A 12,756-nucleotide genomic window follows, 5' to 3' on the forward strand; every position below is an offset into this window, starting at 1 on the left:
AGCCGCCATGGCTCACAGGCCTAGCCGCTCTGCAACATGTGGGATCTTCCCGGGCACGAACTCGTGTCCTGTGCATCAGCAGGCGGACTCTCACCACTGCGCCACCAGGGAAGCCCTGAACCAGGCCCTTTTGGATCTGCATACCCTGGGTTCTGTCCACATAGACCCCCACCTCTGTGACTTCCTGGAGAGCCACTGCCTAGATGAGCAGATTAAACTCATCAAGAAGATGGGCGACACCTGACCACCTGATTAACCTCCACAAGTGGGCTGGTCCCCAGGCTGGCTGGGTGAGTATCTCTTCGAAAGGCTCACCATCAAGCATGACTATGAGCCTCCGGAGCCCAGTGGCCTTTGAGGAGCCCCTCTGGTATCAGGGCTTCTGCCTGAAGCCTCTCTCTGCAGCCACTAGGCAGCCTTTTAACCATCCTGGAGCTCTCTTCCAAGTCTTGGACCAAATGGAAACAATAAAGCTTTTTGCAGAAAAATGAAAAAAGTATATAGACGTTAGAATTAGTAGACAAGGATATTAAAACACTTATTATAACTTTATTCCATATGTTCAAGAAGCTAGAGAGAATTCTGGGAAGATGGTGGAGTAGGAAGGAACAGAGATCTGTCTCTCCTTCTAGACAACAATTGCATTGGCAGCATCTGTCTGATGTAACTATTTTGGAATTCTGGAGTCTACTGAAGGCTTAGAGAGTAAATTGTAGTTAATTTTGGTCATTTTAGCTCTTAACACGGTAGCAGCTACCCATCTTCCACTCCCAGTCCCATGGCAGGCAGCTGTGCACACGTTCAAGGAGCAGCTTACAGGCAGCTTGTGGGATCCAGAGTGGGCAAAAAGGGCCCCCTCCCCCAAATGTTGGTGATCTGTGCTCTGATCTCTGATTGCTGTTTCTGATCACAGAGGTGCAGACAAAGACATGGGTGACCATTGTTGTTGCACCTCCCGTCACTTTTCTCTTTTCCCTTTTTGGAAACCAAGTAAAGACAAGAACATTCAAAGGTAACTGCCTATATGGGGAAAACTAAAAAGTGACCGCACATGCTCAGAGAAAGGTACAGGCCCAGAAAAGTCTTAAGAAAACCTTAAGTTTACACCTAGGCTGATCTTGCCACAGAGAATGAATTTGGACTTCTATGGACCAAAGACTTATCATGTAAGACCTAACACTATAAAACCCTTAGAAGAAAACATAGGTGTAAATCTTGGTGACATTGGATTAGGCAATGGTTTTTTGGATTTGACACTAAATGCATAAGCAACCAAAGGAAAAAAGTAGATAGACTTCAGTAAAATTTAAAAATCTTATGCTTCAAAGGATACTATCTAGAAAGTAAGACAGAATGGGAGAAAATATTTGCAAATCATATATCTGATAAGGGTCTAGCAACCAGAATATGTAAAGAACTAATACAAGTCAACATTCAAAACACAAATAATTTAATTAAAAAATGGGCACCGGGCTTCCCTGGTGGCGCAGTGGTTGAGAGTCCACCTGCCGATGCAGGGGACATGGGTTTGTGCCCTGGTCTGGGAAGATCCCACATGCCGCGGAGCGGCTGGGCCCGTGAGCCATGGCCACTGAGCCTGTGCTTCTGGAGCCTGTGCAACTGTGCAACAGGCTGCAACAGTGAGAGGCCCACGTACCGAAAAAAAAAAATTGATGGAATGTGATGAGAAATAGATAAACCTACAGTTAAAATAGGAGATTTTAACGCCCTTCTCTCAATAATTGATAGAATAAATAGGCAACAAACTAGCACAGATAAAGAAGACCTGGGATTTCCCTGGTGGCTCAGTGGTTATTCGAGCCCTGGTCTGGGAAGATCCCACATGCTGCCGAGCAACTAAGTCCGTGTGCCGCAACTACTGAGCCTGCGCTCTAGAGCCCGTGCTCCACAACAAAAGAAGCCACCGCAGTGAGAAGCCCGCACACCCCCGCTTGCCACAATTAGAGAAAGCCCGCCCGCAGCAACGAGGACCCAACGCGGCCATAAATAAATAAATTTAAAAAAATAAAAAAAAAATAAGACTTGAACATTACAAACCAACTTAAACTAATTTACATTTATAGGATATTCCACCTACCTCCACCAGAACACACACTTTCTAGGTGCACATAGCACTTTTACCAAGATGGAGATTAATTCCCTGGTGGTCCAGTGGTTAGGACTCCGAGTTTTCACTGCCGAGGGCACAGCTTTGGTCCCTGGTCGGGGGGACTAAGATCCCTGCAAGCCGTGTGCTCCCACTTCTTTTCGTACTCTAGTCCAATTACAGTGATATTATAAGGCTGAGTAGTAAAGGCCTAGTTTCTTCAACCAGAGTTTTATGTTAGGATGCTAATTAAGACTTACTTTGGGGGCTTCCCTGGTGGTGCAGTGGTTGAGAGTCCGCCTGCCGATGCAGGGGACACGGGTTCGTGCCCCGGTCCGGGAAGATCCCACATGACGCGGAGCGGCTGGGCCCGTGAGCCATGGCTGCTGAGGCTGTGCATCCGGAGCCTGTGCTCCGCAACGGGAGAGGCCACAACAGTGAGAGGCCCGTGTACTGCAAAAAAAAAAAAAAAAAAAGACTTACTTTGAACAAAAAAAAATCATGACTAAAGTTTGAAAGTTGCTGTTTTATTCACAAATGGGATATAATCAAACTTAAAAGCTTTTGCACAGGAAAGAAAACCATAAGCGAAACAAAGAAACAACCTATGGACTGGGAGAAAATATTTGCAAACAATGCGACCAACAAGGGGTTAATTTCCAAAATATACAAACAGCTCATACAACTCAATATAAAAAAAAAAAAAAAGTCAAAACAATGGGCAGAAGACCTAAACAGACACTCCCCAAAGAAGACATACAGATGACCAATAGGCACATGAAAAGATGCTCAACATAGCTAATTATAAGAGAAATGCAAATCTACAATGAGATATCACCTCACACAGGTCAGAATGGCCACCATCGAAATGTATAAATAGGGACTTCCCTGATGGTGCAGTGGTTAAAGAATCCACCTGCCAATGCAGGGGACACGGGTTCAATCCCTGGTCCAGGAAGATCCCACATGCCGCAGAGCAACTAAGCCTGTGTGCTACAACTACTGAGCCTGTGCCCCTAGAGCCCGTGCTCCGCAACAAGAGAAGCCACCGCAATGAGAAGCCCACGCACTGCAGCGAACCCCTGCTCACAACTAGAGAAAGCGCGTGTGCAGCAACGAAGACCCAACACAGCCAAAAATAAATAAATTAATTAATTTATTAAAAAGAAAAAGTACAAATAAATGCTGGAGAGGGTGTGGAGAAAAGGGAACCCTCCTACACTGTTGGTGGGAACGTAAATTGGTGCAGCCACTATGGAAAACAGTATGGAGGTTCCTTAAAAAACTAAAAATAGAGTCACCATATGATCTGGCAATCCCACTCCTGGGCATATATCCAGAAAAGATGAAAACTCTAATTCAAAAAGATACATGCACCCCAGTGTTCATAGCAGCACTATTTGCAATAGCTAAGACATGGAAGCAACCTAAATGTCCGTTGGCAATGAATGGATAAAGAAGATGTGGTATATATATATATATATATATATATACATATATATACACACAATGGAATATTACTCAGCCACAAAAAAGAATGAAATATTGCCATTTGCAGCAACGTGGATGGACTTGGAGATTATCATACTGAGTGAAGTAAGCCAGACAGAAAAAGACAAATATTATACGTTGTCACTTACATGTGGAATCTAAAAAACAGTACAAATGAATTTATTTACAAAACAGAAACAGACTCACAGACATAGAAAAAAAACTTACGGTTACCAACAGAGAAGAGGGGGAGGGATAAATTAGGAATATGGGATTAATAGATACACACCACTATATATAAGAATAAACAACAAGGATTTACTGTATAGCACAGGGAACTATATTCAATATCTTATAATAATCTATAATGGAAGAATCTGAAAAAAATATGTATAACTAAATCACTTTGCTGTATACCTGAAATTACCACAATATTGTAAATTAACTATACTTCAATTAAAAAATATAGTTTCTTAAAACAACAACAATAACAAAAAGTTGCTGCTTTATTCAATAGTGCTTTAAGTGGGAGAAGATTTTAGAACCAACTCACTTTCTGGAGGCAAGTGTGGAGGGATTTGGTGGGGAGGATAGAATAACAGTCAGGAGTCTCAATAAGGCTATTATATATTGAGACCCAGGTCGTTTTTTTTTTTTTTAATACTTATTTATTTTGGCTGCTCCAGGTCTTAGTTGTGGCATGCATGCGGGATCTAGTTTCCCGATCAGGGATCAAACCGGGGCCCTCTGCATTGGGAGCTTGGAGTCTTACCCACTAGACCATCAGGGAAGTCCTGAGACCCACGTAATTTTCAATTAAGGCAATGGCATTGGGAATGAAGGGAGGGGGATGAACTGAAAATAATTATAAAGTAAAACTAGTGGGGAATGGCTTTGAAGAAGGGAAACTGTGACACGATTAGGATGATATTAAGATTTCTTTCTTAAAAAATACTCTTAACATAAAATTTACCATCTTAACCATTTTTTAAATGTACAGTTCAGTGGTATTATATTCTTGTCATTGTGCATCCATCACCACCATCCATCTCCAGAACTTTTTCATATTCTCCAGCTAAAATTCTGTACACATTAAACACTAATTCTCCCTCCCCTTCTCCCCCGACCTTTGACAACCAGTTTTATTTTGTTTTTATGAATTTGACTAATCTAGGTACCTCATATAAGTGAAATCATACATATTTGTCTTTTTGTAACTGGCTTATTTCACTTAGCTTAATGTCCTCAAGGTTTACTCATATAGCATGTGCCAGACTTTCCTTCCTTTTAAGGCTGAATAATAGTCCATTATATGTATATACCACATCTTGTTTATTCATTCATCTCCGAGGGACACTTTGGTTGTTTGTACATGTTGGCTATTGGGCATAATGCTGCATGGATGTACAGATGTCTCTGAGGTCCTGATTTCGACTGGAGTATATACCCAGAGTGGAATTGCTAGTACTATCACATAGTAATTCCATTTTTGATTTTTTTGAGAATTGTCATACCATTTTCTTTAGCAGCCGCACTACTTTATATTCCTGTCAACAGTGCACAGGGGTTCCAATTTCCTCGCATTCTCACCAACACTCTTTTTTTTTTTTTTTTTTTGATAGTAGACATTCTAATGCTTGTGAGGTGGTCTCTCACAGTTTTGATTTGCATTTCCTTAATGATTAGTGATGTTGAGCATCTTTTCATGTGCTATTGGCTATTTGAATAACCTCTTTGGAGAAATGTCCATTCAAGTCCTTTGTTCATTGAGTTGAAGTTACTGTATTTATATATTCTGGATATTAACCCATTATTAACCCCAAAATTGTCATTTGCAAATCCTTTTTCCCAATTTGTGAGGTGCCTTTTTACTCTGTTGATTTGTGTCCTTTGATGCAGAGACATCTTAAATTGTGATGAAATCTAATTTATCTATTTCTTTTGTTGCCTGTGCTTTTGTTGTTATATAAATCATTGTCAAATCCAAGGACATGAAGATTTCCCCCTATGTTTTCTTATGAGAGTTTTATGATTTTAGGTCTTACATGTAGGTCTTTGATCCATTTGTAGTTTTTTATTTTTTATTTATTTATTTTTTGGCTGCATGGCGAGGCTTGTGGGAACTTAGTTCCCCGACCAGGGGTCGAACCTAGGTCCACAGCAGTGAAAGCATCGAGTCTTAACCACTGGACTGCCAGGGAATTCCCTGTAGTTAATTTTTGTACAGTAAGTCCCCTACATACGAATGAGTTCTGTTCTGAGAGTGCGTTCATAAGTCCAACAAAGTTAGTCTAGGTACCCAACTAACACAATCTGCTATATAGTACTGTACTGTAGTAGATTTATAATACTTTTCACACACATAATACATAAAAAATGAACAAACACAAAAACCAAAGAAAACATTTTTAATCTTACAGTACATTACCTTGGACAACAGCTGGCATACAGGGGCTGGCATCAAGTGAACAGGAAAGAAGGGTTACTGACTGGAGGAGGGAGAGGAGGTGGGAGATGGTAGAGCTGAAGGATCGTCAGCAATAGGAGACGGGCAAGCTACAATTTCACTCATGCCTGACGCTGATGGAACACATGTTTGCCTCTTTGAAAGTTTGTACATAGGGGACTTACTGTATATGGTGTAAGATAAGGGTACAACTTCATTTTTTGCATGTGGATATTTAGTTTTCCCAACACAATTTGTTGCAAAGACCAAGTTCCTTTTTTTAAAAAAAATTTTAAATATTTAATTTATATTTATTTATAATTTTAAAAAATATTTATTTATTTGGCTGTTCTGGGTCTTAGTTGCGGCCTATGGGATCCAGTTCCCTGACCAGGGATCGAACCCGGGCCCCCAGCATTGGGAGTGTGGACTCTTAACCACTGGACCACCAGGGAAATCCCTATTTATTTATTTTTGGCTGTACCACGTGACTTGCAGGATGTTAGTTCCCTAGCCAGGGATTGAACCCGGGCTCTCGGCAGTGAGGGTGCAGAGTCCTAACCTCTGGACCCAGGGAATTCCTTTTTTTTTTTTTTTTAATGTGACTGAATGGATAGCTGTGTCGTTCATTAGCTGTGTTAGCAGGAAATACATATGGGAAATTTTTGACAGGATAGATAATAGAACTAATTTTGGGTATCTTGAAACTGAAAATGAACTTGCTAAGTCAGAAAACTAATTTGAAGAAAGACAAATGCGGCCATGCATGAAGAGTATCCACTGGAATTAGCAACTAGGTGAACTGGACAAGACACATTTGCTGGAGAGGTAGAGTTAAACAGCAGACTACAGGGACTTCCCGGGTGGCACAGTGGTTAAGAATCCACCTGCCAATGCAGGGGAAATGGGTTCGAGCCCTGGTCCGGGAAGATCCCACATGCTGCGGAGCAACTAAGCCCATGAGCCACAACTACTGAGCCTGCGATCTAGAGCCTGTGAGCCACAACAACTGAGCCCATATGCCACAACTACTGAAGCCCGTGTGCCTAGAGCCTGTGCTCCACAACAACAGAAGCCACTGCAATGAGAAGCCTGCACACCACAATGAAGAGTAGCCCCTGCTCACTGCAACTAGAGAAAGCCCACGTGCAGCAACGAAGACCCAACGTGGCCAAATAAATAAATAAATATAAATAAAATCCTTAAAAAAAAAGAAAAATAGGAAATATTAAAAAAAAAAAGGAAGACTACAACGGACCAGGAAGAGAAAGAATAGAACTACATCTATCATCAGAGATGAATCTTGGAAAGTAAGTTGAAATGAAAGGCAATTTGCATGAAGATATGTAATGCACAATATAATTTTTTTTTTTTTTCGGTACGCGGGCCTCTCCTGTTGCGGAGCACAGGCTCCGGACGCGCAGGCTCAGCGGCCATGGCTCACGGGCCCAGCCGCTCGCGGCATGTGGGATCTTCCCAGACCGGGGCACGAACTCGCATCCCCTGCATCGGCAGGCGGACTCTCAACCACTGCACCACCAGGGAAGCCCTGCACAATATAATTTTATTTAAAGTTTTAAAACTAGCAGAACACTAACTTTTTGGGTATATTATAAATATGTATTAAGAGTAGGAACTCATGTACAGGAATTATAAAATATCAGTTTTTAAAAAATTAATTAATTATTGGTCGTGTTGGGTCTTCGTTGCTGCACGCGGGCTTTTCTCTAGTTGCGGCGAGTGGGGACTTCTCTTTGTTGTGGTGCGTGGGCTTCTCATTGCGGTGGCTTCTCTTGTGGAGCACGGGCTCTAGGCGCGTGGGCTTCAGTAGTTGTGGTGCACGGGCTTAGTTGCTCCACAGCATGTGGGATCTTCCTGGACCAGGGCTCGAACCCGTGTCCCCTGCATTGGCAGGTGGATTCCCAACCACTGCACCACCAGTTCTTGATAGTGTTTACCTTTAAGGGAGGGAAATAGGACTGAGGAAGAATATACAGGGGCCCCCAACTGTATCTGTAATGTTTCTTAAAAAGGAAACAGCTGTGTAGTAGGTACACATAACCTTTCATCTGCATGTTTTATGTATTTCCCAATTAAAAAAATCAATTTTGGGGACTTCCCTGTCAGTCCAGTGGTTAAGACTCTGAGCTCCCAATGCAGGGGGCATGGGTTCGGTCCCTGTTTGGGGAACTAAGATCCCATGTGCCTAAAAAAAAAACAAACCAAAAACTCCAAAAATCAAAGCCAAAACAAACCAAAAAAACTCCCAATAATCAATAATCACTTTTTAAGCGAATGGTAGAAACGTGAAAGTTTAGCTAAGTAACTAAACTGGCCCTTTAGAAGGCTTATTTTTTTTTCTTTTAAATCAGAAGGGTCATTTAGCAAATAACCTATGCCCATTTCAAATTCTTATCAAATGCTTCTAACCATCCTACATGTGTTTGGGGAGTATTAGGTCTATTGTTACAGATGGAGACAGAGATTACTTGAGATATTTTTATGTGGCCTATTGAGTATTTGAACACACATATTTAATCAGTTTGAGAACTAGGAAGGAGTAATTCCTCTTTAAAAGGTTTATTCAAACTATACATTCCCTAATTTGAGAACTAAAAATTTAATCTTTCTGTGGCAGAGGAAGTTAGTTGTACATTTTAAGTGTGGTGGATAAAAGATGGTTGAAAGAAAGGAATTACAGGCATACTTCGTTTTATTGCTCTTTGCAGACACTGTTTTTTTACAAATTGAAGGTTTGTGGCAACCCTGCGTCGAGTAAGTCTATTGGTGCCATTTTTCCAACAGCATTTGCTCCCTTCATGTCTGTGTCACATTTTGGTAATTCTCACAATATTTCAAACTTTTAAATTATTATTGTATTTGTTATGGTGTTCTGTGATCTCTGATGTTACTATTGTAGTTGTTTCAGGGCACCATGAACCATGGCCATATAAGACGGTGAACTTAATTGATAAATGTGTTGACTGCTTTACCAACCAGCCATCTCTCTTTTTCTCTCTCTCTCTCTCTCTCCCCTCAGGGCTCCCTATTTCCTGAGGCACAACAATACTGAACTTAGGGCTAATAAATAACCAAACAGTGGCCTCTAAATGTTCAAGTGAAAGGAAGAGTCCCACATCTCTATTTATTTATTTTTTAAAATTTAATTTTTGGCTGCATTGTGTCTTCATTGCTGTGCGCGGGCTTCTCATTGCGGTGGCTTCTCGTTGTGGAGAACGGGCTCTAGGCGCGTGGGCTTCAGTAGTTGTGGCTCATGGGCTCTAGAGTGCAGGCTCAGTAGTTGTGGCGCACAAGCTTAGTTGCTCTGCGGCATGTGGGATCTTCCTGGACCAGGGATCGAACCCATGTCCCCTGCACTGGCAGGCGGATTCTTAACCACCGTGCCACCATGGAAGCCCACATCTCTCTTTTTAAATCAAGAGCTAGAAATGATTAAACTTAGTGAAGAAGCCATGTCAAAAGCAGAGATAGGTCAAAAGCTAGGCCTAAATTACACTAAACAGTTGGCCAAGTTGTGAATGCAATGAAAAAGTTCTTAAAGTAAATTAGTGCTGCTCCAGTAACACACAAAAGAAAGCGAAACTATCTTATTGCTGATATGGAGAATTTTTAGTGGCTTGGACAGAAGACCAAACCAGCCACAACATTCCTTTAAACCAAAGCCTAATCCAGAGCAAGGCCCCAACTCTCTTAGATTTGATGAAGGTGCAGAGGTGAAGAAGCTGCAGAAGAAAAATGTGACGTTGGTGGAGGTTGGTTCATGAGGTTTAAGGAAGCAAGCCATCTCCATGACATAAAAGGGCAAGGTGAAGCAGCATGTGCTGATGTAGAAGCTGCAGAAAGTTATCCAAAGATCTAGCTCAGGTAATTAATGAAGGTGGCTATACTAAACAGATTTTCAGTGTAGACAAAACAGCTTTATAATGGAAAAAGATACCATGCAGGACTTTCATAGGTAGAGAGAAGTCAATGCCTGGCTTCAAAGTTTCAAAGGACAGGCTGACTCTCTTGTTAGGGGATAATGCAGCTGGTGACTTTTAAGTTGAAGCCAATGCTCATTTATCATCCATCCCAGAAATCCTAGGGCTCTTAAAAATTATGCTAAGTCTACTCTGCCTGTGCTCTGTAACTGGGACAACAGAGCCTGGATGACAGCACATCTGTTTACAACATGGTTTACTGAATATTTTAAGCCCACTGTTGAGACTTACTGCCAGAAAAAAAGATTCCTTTCAAAATACTACTGCTCATTGACAATGCACCTGGTCACCCAAGAGCTCTGACAGATGTACAGTGAAGTTAATGTTGTTTTCACACCTAACACATCCATTCTGCAGTCCAGGCATCAAGGAGTAATTTCAAGTCTTATGACTTAAGAAATACATTTTGTAAGGCTTATAGCTGCCATAGTGATTCCTCTGGTGGATCTGGGCAAAGTAAATTGAAAACCTTCTGGAAAAGGTTCACCATTCCAGATGCCACGAAGAACATTAGTGATTCATGAGAAGAGGTCAAAACATCAATATTAACAAGAGTTTGGAAGTTCATTCCAACACTCACGAATGACTTTAAGGGGTTCAAGATTTCAGTGGAGGAAGTAAATGCAGATGTGGAAACAGCAAGAGAACTAGAATAAGAAATGGAGCCTGAAGATGTACCTGAATTGCTGCAATCTCATGATAGAACGTGAATGGATGAGTTGCTTCTTATGGATGAGCAAAGTAGTTTCTTGAAATGGAATCTACTCTTGCTGAAGACACTGTGAAGATTTTGAAATGACAACAAAGAATTTAGAATACTACATAAACTTAGTTGATATAGCAGCAGCAGCGTTTGAGAAGATTGACTCCAATTTTGACATAAGTTCTGTGGGTGAAAATGCTATCAAAACAGCATTGCAGAGAAATTGTTTGTAAAGGGAAAAGTCAATTGATGTGGCAAACTTCATTGTTGTCTTATTTAAGAAAGTTACCCCAGGGAGTTCCCTGGTGGTCCAGTGGTTAGGACTTCACACTCTCACTGCTGAGGACCGGGGTTCTATCCCTGGTCAGGGAACTAAGATCCCGCAAGCCGTGTGGTGTGGCCAGAAAGTTACCCCAACCTTCAGAAATCCCCGCCTGATCAGTCAGTAGCCTTCAACATCAAGACCCTCCCCCAGAAAAAAGAAAAATTATGACTTGCTTGCTCAGATGATAGTTAGAGTTTTTTAGCAATGAAGTATTCTTCAAGTAATGTATGTACACTATTTTAATTATTTATTTTTTGTCCATGCTGCACGGCACGTGGGATCTTATTTCCCTGACCAGGGATCGAACCTGTGCCCCCTGCAGTGGAAGCGTGGAGTCTTAACCACTGGCCTGCTGGGGAAGTTCCTGTACAGTAAGTCCCCTACATACAAACCTTCAAGTTGAGAACTTTCAAAGACGCAAACATGCGTTCACTTGTCCAGTCACGTGTTAGTTCATGTGTCTGGTATACGTTGTCACGTGCGTTCATCCAAAAGTGGTTGTGCTTCTGTGTACTTTACTGTACAGTACTGTATACAGTGCAGTAGTACAGTATCTTTACCAAGCCCAGGATGTGAAGAAGCAAGCGTAAAAGCAGTGATGTAGCTGGTACTGCTAACAAGCGCCAAGTGGTAACAACGGAATTGGAGGCCCAGAGAAGGACCAAGAGACAAGAGGAAGAAGTAACTGAAGAACCGAAGAGATTCACGACACAGGAAATGGCAAGGGGATTTTCTTTACTTGAGGCAGCACTGTTAGTTTTTGAGGCACAGGACCTGAACGTAGAACGGTACATGAAGGCTGCAGCAGCCGTTCAGAAAGCAATCCAGTGCTACCGTGTCATCTATGACTAGAAAAAAAGAGCTATTACCCAGACATCACTGGATTTTTTTTCAAGGGGATAGATGGAATTGAAACCAGCAAGGAACCAGAACCTGTGCCATCAATGTCAGGTGAGTGAAACTGCAGCTTGCCCTCCTACTGCTGACGGTCCTTCAGCTCTACCATCTCCCACCTCCTCTTCGTCCTTTAGTAACTCTTCCTGCCTGTTCACTCGATGCCAGCCCCTGTATGCCAGCTGTTGTCCTGTACTGCTGTACTTTTCAAGGTACTGTACTGTAAGATTAAAAATATTTTATGTATTGTGAAAAATATTATAAACCTGTTACAGTACAGGACTACATAGCCGATTGTTAGTTGGATACCTAGGCTAATTATTGGACTTACGAACAAATTGGACTTATAAATGTGCTCTCAGAACAGAACTCGTTCATATGTAGGGGACTTGCTGTACACTGTTTTTTTAGACATAATGGTATCACACGCTAATAGACTACAATGTAGTGTATACATAACTTCTATATGCACTGGAAAACCAAAAAAAATTCATGACTCACTGTATTGTGATATTTGTTTATTGTGGTGGTCTGCAACCGAACCCACATCTCTGAGGTTTGCCAGTAATACATGGTAGAAGGGGTAGCAATAGCAAGGTCTTTGAGGTGGGAATAGAGCATTACAGTTACCAGTGGCAGTAACAACAGCCTTCAACAAGATACTTCTCTAAAAATGTAACCAAGAATTGGCAGTTTGTTAACCTGTAGAGGGAAGGGTGAGGAAATGAGTTAATATCCCTAATTTCTTCCTGAAATGAGAATTACTAGGCTGACTCAGACTTGGCAGAC

This window comes from Mesoplodon mirus, assembly GCF_964341445.2.
Source record: "Mesoplodon mirus genome assembly, chromosome: 11".
Taxonomy (NCBI): domain Eukaryota; kingdom Metazoa; phylum Chordata; class Mammalia; order Artiodactyla; family Ziphiidae; genus Mesoplodon; species Mesoplodon mirus.